We start from the raw sequence: 8666 nt of genomic DNA on the forward strand, positions 1-8666 counted from the left end.
CATCGGAGCGCTTGAGCTTTCGATCCATCTCCTCTAGTGCTACGACATTAGCATCCGCGTCCATGGAAGATGCCTGAGACATCAAAAAGATCAGACTACTTTAAATGTTGGCCTAGAGAAATTGGACCCTCTGCAAGTTTCTTTGCACTTCTTGCAGAGTCTCAGGGGCTGCTACACTTACGGCCTACTCAAATACTATATTAAGGGCTAAAATTACTTTACGAGAAAAGGGTATTACTTGGCTTACCTCAAAGCCTGTTAGCAGGCCTTGAAAAATGTCATTCAGTCTGATTGGACGGATGGAACACCCTATAAAACTGCACCCATAAGGGTGCGGTGCCCGTCGATGATGACGAAGTTGTTCACCAACTCCTCCAGCACGCCCGGTCAGCCCGCCGCCACCCGGTTGGAGGTGTTCGGCCCGAGCGTCGGGCCCTCAATACTCCCTCTTTAGAGGGAGGCTAGCACCATCGAGAGCCTTGGGGGCTCATGTGCGGATGACTGAAGGGGTCCAGATGGTCCGGACTCCTATCCCGCATTCGCCAGAAGGATCTCAGCCTCCTGGTCTTTGGCGATCGAGGTGTCGGCCTCGGCCATAGTAGCGTCGCCCTCCTCCCCTGTGTTCGGAGGGGAAGGGTCCTTCGAGACAGCACTTCCCCAACCTCTTTGGGGATCGGGGGAAGTACAGAGCATGATGCGGACCCACTATCCGCCAGTTCAGTGGGCAAGGACGTCCCTTCCGAGGTCTGCTTGGCGGGATGGCCACGCGGTGGGCTGTGACAACACACGATCTGCTTCCAGGAGTAAAGGCTTGTTAGAAATAAACCAACTAAAAACACCAAAGTACGCACCTGGCAGCTGGGGGCTTGACCCTAGCTTCCTTCTCCGGAACCTTTTAGGACGCTTCGGACTCCTCGTCGGAGTCCGTACTATCAGGAAGGACCACCTTGGTCCAACACTGCCTCTTCGGGGCCTGAGGGGGTTGAACCTACTCAACATTTTCGGATGCCGCTGATGACCCACAAGTATAGGGGATCAGCTGTAGCTCTTTTGGATAAGTAAGAGTGTCAAACCCAACAAGGAGCAGAAGGAAATGACAAGTGGTTTCCAGTAAGGTAATGTCTGCAAGTGCTGAAATTGTAAGTAACAGAGTAGTTTGATAGCAAGATAATTTGTAACGAGCAAGTAACGATAGTAGTAATAAAAGTGCAGCAAGGTAGCCCAATCCTTTTGAGGCAAAGGACAAGCCAAAACGGTCTGTTATGGTAAGCAAAGCGTTCTTGTGGGTACACGGGAATTTCATCTAGTCACTTTCATCATGTTGGTTTAATTCGTGTTCGGTACTTTGATAATTTGATATGTGGGTGGATCGGTGCTTAGGTGTTGTTCTTACTTGAAAACACCTCCTACTTATGATTAACCCTACCGCAAGCATCCGCAACTACGAGAAAAGTATTAAGAATAAATTCTAACCATAGCATTAAACTTTTGGATCCAATCGGTCCCTTACGGAATAGCGCATAAACTGGGGTTTAAGTTTCTGTCACTCTCGCAATCCATCATCTAATTGCTACTCCACAATGCATTCCCTTAGGCCCAAAATATGGTGAAGTGTCATGTAGTCGACGTTCACATGACACCACTAAGGGAATCACAACATACATACTATCAAAGTATCGAACACATATCAAATTCACATGATTACTTGCAACATGATTTCTCCCGTGACCTCAAGAACAAAGGTAACTACTCACAAATGATAAACATGCTCATGATCAGAAGAGTATTAAATAGCATATTGGATCTGGACATATAATCTTCCACCAAATAAACCATATAGTAATCAACTACAAGATGTAATCAACACTACTAGTCACCCACAAGCACCAATCTATAGTTCCGGTAACAAGATTGAACACAAGAGATGAACTAGGGTTTGAGAGGAGATGGTGCTGTTGAAGATGTCGATGGAGATTGCCCTCCCCAAGATGGGAGAGTTGTTGGTGATGATGATGATGATGATTTCCCCCTCCGGGAGGGAAGTTCCCCCGACGGAATCTCTCCGCCGGAGGGCAAAAGTGCTCCTGCCCAAGTCCTGCCTCGAGGCGGCGGAGCTTCGTCCCGAAAGTCCTTCTCCTATTTTTTCTAGGTCAAAATGACTTATATACCAAAAGATGGGCACCGGAGGTGGGCCGAGGGGAGCACAACCCACCAGGGCACGCTTGGGCTCCCTGGCACGCCCAGGTGGGTTGTGCCCACCTGGTGGGCCCCCTCTGGTACTTATTGGCTCCAATAATTCATATATATTCCATAAAAAATACTCGTGAAGTTTCAACTTGTTTGGAGTTGTGCAGAATAGGTAGCCTGATGTAGCTTTTCCAGGTCCAGATTTCCAGCTGCCGGAATTCTCCCTCTTGGTGTATACCTTGCAAATTATGAGAGAAAAGGCATTAGAATTACTCCAAAAAGCATTTTTATGGATAAAAACATTATAAATAACAGTAAGAACATGATGCAAAATGGATGTATCAACTCCCCCAAGCTTAGACCTCGCTTGTCCTCGAGCGAAAACCGAAATCGAAAACATGTCCACATGCTTTGAGAAAGAGGTGTCGATAAAAACAAAATACAGACATAGAAGCATCATGTTGATTATTATAACAACAACAAAATTAAACATAGCAATTTTATCATATACTTCTCATGAATAAGTAATAGTTCATCACACAATCGAAGTATAAAGCAAAAACTTTATTAGAAACCAACAAACTATGTTCTCAGTCAACTTTGCAACTACAACTCATCATCTTTTCAGGAAGGGTCACGTGTCGGAGCCTTTAGGCAAGTCCACATACTCAACCATCATATGGTCTTCTATGATTGCTAACACTCATCGCGTACACATGAGCAAAACGTTTCAAACGAACACATAGAAAGATAGAGGCTTATGGTTTCGCCTCCCAACGTACTCACCGCAAGGGTGATGTCAACAATAATAACTCATGCCACCCATATTCAGCTGGACATATGTGCCTAGATCTTTCCTCACCACATGATGCTCGCCAAAGGAGAAAAATAAAAGGAATAGAGAGAAAAACTTTGACTCTTGCATAAAAGTAAAAGACATGCCCTTCGCAGAGGGAAGCAGAGGTTGCCATGCGCTTATTTGTTTATGTGCTCAATCCCTTCATGCAAAAGAAAGTCATGTTACATTGCCCCTTGTGATAGCGACCTTTATTATGCAGTTTGTCGCTTTTATTATTCACCATCACAAGTTCGTGCAACGCTCAATTTTCTCTTACAGTAAATGACCTCACAGTATTAGAATCAATTTTTATTGCCTTTTTGCACTGATGACAACTTACTTGAGGGATCTTGCTCAATCCCTAGGTAGGTATAGTGGACACTTGAAAACAAAATTTGGGTTTAAGGGTTTTTGGATCCATAAGTAGTATCTCTACTTAGTGCAGAATGTTTGTCTAGCAAAGATAGGGGGCAAGCACCACATGTTAAAGGATCCATGACAATATGACTTCTATGTGAATATGAACAAACATAAATCATTATGTTGTCTTCCTTGTCCAACGTCAACAATTTTGGCATATAATATTTTGATGAGGGCTCACAATCACAAAAGATTTCTAGGATAGTATATTTATATGTGAATCTTCTCTTCCCTTATTAATTCTTTCATGAGTTGCATCATTGACTAATGCTATGTTTGTCAATCTCTAATAAATTTTTCTACTTATACTTTTCCTTATGTGATGCCATCACCTACCATAGGATTAGTATATGATCTTATTGATTTATTTCCTTTCTTTTATTTATTTCCTTTCTCTTTATTTGCAACATGTGAGTAAAGAAAGCAAAAACTCACACTAAACTTTATTATATAACTTTCACACGATTACAAAGATAGATCACTAAGCAAACTCTCAAAGGAGAAATGATCGAACTAAACTTTTATTCATCTAAAGCAAAAGATTGAACTAAAAATAAGTAAAAGCAAAAAGATAGTAGGATGATACGATACAGGGGCACCTCCCCCAAGATTGGCGGAAGCCAAGGGGAGTGCCCATACCCAATACTCAGTTCTCCTTTGGTGGTGAAGATGATGATGGTGGTGATGAAGAAGAAATCTTGTCCTCATATTTCCATGGCAGTGGTCCACCATCATAAGAGTTAGAGTGAGTCTCACGAGTCCTGCAACTAGCAGCCAAACTCATACCTTTAAACCTCGCCTCATATTCAAAGACTTGGTTTTGAAGATCATAGATCTGGCTTTGGAGAAAGTTGATTTGCTCGTCGAGGGTGAAGATGATGTCCTTCATGGGCTTTCCATCCACCTTGAGATCACGGGAAAGGTCCGTGATCATGAGGTGATTGGCATTGAGCCCATGCTCCACCATCCCCTTGCACTGGAAGACGTCTTGCTCCACAGCTTCAAGCCTGGCCTCCACGGTTCCCGTCCCCTTGGGACATGGCACGTCACGGAGGTGAAGCACCCCCTCGTGCATCTGGATGACCTGAGGGTGTTGCACCACTTCCCGCAAATATGGGTTGATGACGTTCTTGAAGTACTTGTCCTTGTAGGAGCTTAAAGAGGCCATGGTAGATGTGATAATCTGACAGAAAACAACAAGGAAAAAGAGGAAAGAGGATTTATCCGCGATACGGTGATCAACAGGTTCGGGAAGTATATATAGATTTTTTATCTTGGGGGACAAGTATATGGTAGAAAAACAGAGTACGAAAGGTGTCCCAGGTGAGCACAACCCACCTGGGCGCGCCAGGCTGGTGTCTTGTGCCACCAGGGGACGCTTCCTGCAAGTTTCTTTATTTCCAAAATTCTTAAATATTATTCCAAAACTGATAAAAAATATTTTTGTGGATTTTTCGGAGTCCGTTTACTTACCATATCACATACCTCCTAGTTTTCACGATTCTGGAGTGTTCCGGAAGGACTCTTTTATGTGTTATTCCGGTGTCAAAGTTTGGGTAATATTACTTTCAACATTAATAGGCGTACCTGAGATATAATGTTTTATTCATTACCGATTGACAACCTTCGGGTTAGTACCTTCGGAATTATTTATTTTGATGGCTCCAGACCGATAAACCTCCTCGATGACATATGGGCCTTCCCATTTTGAGAGGAGTTTTCCTGCATAGAATCTGAAATGAGAGTTATACAAAAGAACATATTCTCCAACTTTAAACTCACGCTTTTGGATCCTTTTGTCATGCCATCTTTTAGCTTTTTCTTTGAATAATTTTGCATTTTCATAAGCTTGGGTTCTCCATTCATCTAGAGAGCTAATATCAAATAACCTCTTTTCACCAGCAAGTTTGAAGTCATAATTGAGTTCTTTGATTGCCCAAAATGCTTTATGGTCTAACTCAAGAGGCAAATGACAAGCTTTTCCATAAACCATTTTATAAGGAGACATACCCATAGGATTTTTATATGTTGTTCTATAAGCCCAAAGTGCATCATCTAATTTCTTAGACTAATTCTTCCTGGATCTATTGACAGTCTTTTGCAAAATTAATTTTATTTCTCTATTGCTAAGTTCAACTTAACCACTAGACTGAGGATGATATGGTAATGCAATTCTATGGTTAACATCATACTTGGAAAGCATTTTACGGAAAGCACCATGAATAAAGTGTGAACCACCATCATCCATTAAATATCTAGGGACTCCAAACCTTGGGAAAATAACTTCCTTAAGCTTTTTAATAGAGGTGTTGTGATCAGCACTACTGGTTGGAATAGCTTCTACCGATTTAGTAACATAATCAACATCAATCAAAATATGTGTATACCCATTATAGGAAGGAAAAGGTCCCATGTAATCAAATCCCCAAACATCAAATGGTTCAATAGCAAGTGAATAATTCATAGGCATTTCTTGACGCTTACCGGTATTACCTATTCTTTGACATTCATCACAAGATAAAACAAACTTACGGGCATCCTTGAAAAGAGTAGGCCAATAAAATCCAGAATGCAATACCTTATGAGCAGTTCTATCTCCAACATGATGCCCTCCATAAGCTTCGGAGTGACATTTCTGTAGGATTTGTCCCTGTTCATGCTCAGGTACACAACGTCTAATAATACCATCTACTTCTTATTTATAAAGGTGTGGGTCATCCCAAAAGTAATGTCTTAAATCATAGAAGAATTTTTTCTTTTGTTGGCATGTAAAGCTAGGTGGTAAATATTTAGCAACAATATAATTAGCATAGTCAGCATACTAAGGAGTACTATGAGAAATATTTATTGCAGCTAACTACTCATCAGGAAAACTATCATCAATAGGTATTGGGTCATCAAGCACATTTTCAAGTCTAGACAAATTATCAACTACTGGGTTCTCAGCTCCTTTCTATCAATGATATGTAAATCAAATTCTTGTAACAAGAGAACCCATCAAATAAGTCTAGGTTTAGCATCTTTCTTTTCCATATGACATTTAATAGCAGCATGATCTTTGTGAACAGTTACTTTGGAATCAACAATATAAGGTCTAAATTTATCACAAGCAAACACCACTGCTAAGAATTCTTTTTTAGTAGTAGCATAATTTCTTTGATCATTGTCTAGAGTTTTACTAGCATAATGAATTACATTAAGTTTTTTATGAACTCTTTGTCCTAGAATAGCACCAACAACATAATCACTAGCATCGCACATAATTTTAAAAGGCAAGTTCCAGTCAGGTGGTTGAACAATAGGTGCAGAAATTAAAGCTTTCTTGAGTGTTTCAAAGGCTTCTAAACAATCATCATCAAAAACAAAAGGAATATCCTTTTGCAAGAGACTAGTAAGAGGCCTAGAAAATTTTGAAAAGTCTTTGATAAATCTCCTATAGAAACCAGCATGACCTAAGAAACTATGAATACCTTTTATATCTTTAGGACATGGCATTTTCTCAATTGCATCAACCTTAGCTTTGTCCACTTCAATACCTCTTTCAAAAAAATTATCACCCAAGACAATGCCTTCATTAACCATAAAGTGGCATTTCTCCCAATTCAAGACAAGATTTGTTTGTTCACATCTCTGCAAAACTCGATCAAGATTGCTTTAAAAATCATCAAAAGACTTCCCATCAACAGAAAAGTCATCCATGAAAACCTCAACAATCTTTTCACAAAAGTCAGAGAATATAGCAGTCATACATCTTTGAAAAGTAGCAGGTGCATTACATAAACCAAAAGACATACGTCTATAAGCATAGGTTCCAAAGGGACAAGTAAAAGTGGTATTTTCTTGATCAGGTTGAGAAACAAGTATTTGTGAAAAGCCAGAATATCCATCAAGGAAGCAAAAGTGTCTGTGCTTAGATAATCTTTCAAGTATTTGATCAATAAAAGGCAAAGGGTAATGATCTTTTCTAGTTGCTTTGTTTAATTTTCTAAAATCTATTACCATTCTATAGCCTGTAACAATTATTTGTGGAATAAGTTCATTCTTATCATTAGGAACAACAGCTATACCTCCTTTCTTAGGAACACAATGAACATGACTTACCCATCTACTATCAGCTATAGGATAGATTATACCTGCTTCAAGAAGTTTTAACATTTCCGTTCTTACCACTTCTTTCATCTTCGGATTTAACCGATGTTGGTGATCAACAACGGGTTTAGCATCAGGTTCCATATTAATTTTGTTCTGACATAGAGTGGGACTAATGCCCTTTAAATCATCAAGAGTATATCCAATAGCAGCTCGGTGCTTCCTTAGAACTTTCAATAATCTTTCTTCTTCATGTTATGAAAGGTTAGCACTAATAATAATAGGATATATCTTCTTTTCATCAAGATAAGCATATTTCAAAGTGTCTGGCAATTGTTTTAACTCAAAACAGGATCACCTTTAGGTGGAGGAGGACCTCCTAGAGTTTCAATAGGCAAGTTGTGTTTAAGCAGAGGATATTGTTCAAAGAAAATTTTATCTATTTCATTTCTTTCATTCATATGTAAATCATTTTCATGGTCTAGCAAATATTGTTCTAAAGGATCAGTAGGTGGTACAACAATAGAAGCATGACCTATTAATTCATCCTTACTAGCTAGGCAATTCTTTTTCATGAAGATTTCTACTAAACTTGGAAAAATAAACTCATGAGACTCATCACTAAAACTAACACCGACAGTTTGTTTCTTACAATTTATCTTAGCATTAACGGTATTCAAGAAGGGTCTACCAAAGATAATGGGACAAAAGTCATCTTGTGGGGAAATAAGAACAAGAAAATCAATGGGGTATTTTATTTTCCCACACAAGACTTCAACATCTCTAACAATCCCAATTGGTGATATAGTGTCTCTATTAGCAAGTTTAATAGTAACATCTATTTCTTCTATCTCTGCGGGTGCTATGTCATTCATAATTTTTTGATATAAGGTGTAAGGAATAGCACTCACACTAGCACCTATGTCACATTAACCATGATAATAGTGATCTCCTATTTTAACTGAGATGACGGGCATGCCAACAATAGGTCTATGTTTTTCTTTTTTATCAGGTTTGGCAATTCTAGCAGCTTCTTCACAAAGTAAATAACATGCCCATCCATATCTTCTTCCAAGAGATGTTTAACCATAGCAATACTAGGTTCTACTTTAATTTGTTCATCAGGTTTAGG

Source organism: Triticum dicoccoides, chromosome 4A (assembly GCF_002162155.2).
Source record: "Triticum dicoccoides isolate Atlit2015 ecotype Zavitan chromosome 4A, WEW_v2.0, whole genome shotgun sequence".
NCBI lineage: Eukaryota > Viridiplantae > Streptophyta > Magnoliopsida > Poales > Poaceae > Triticum > Triticum dicoccoides.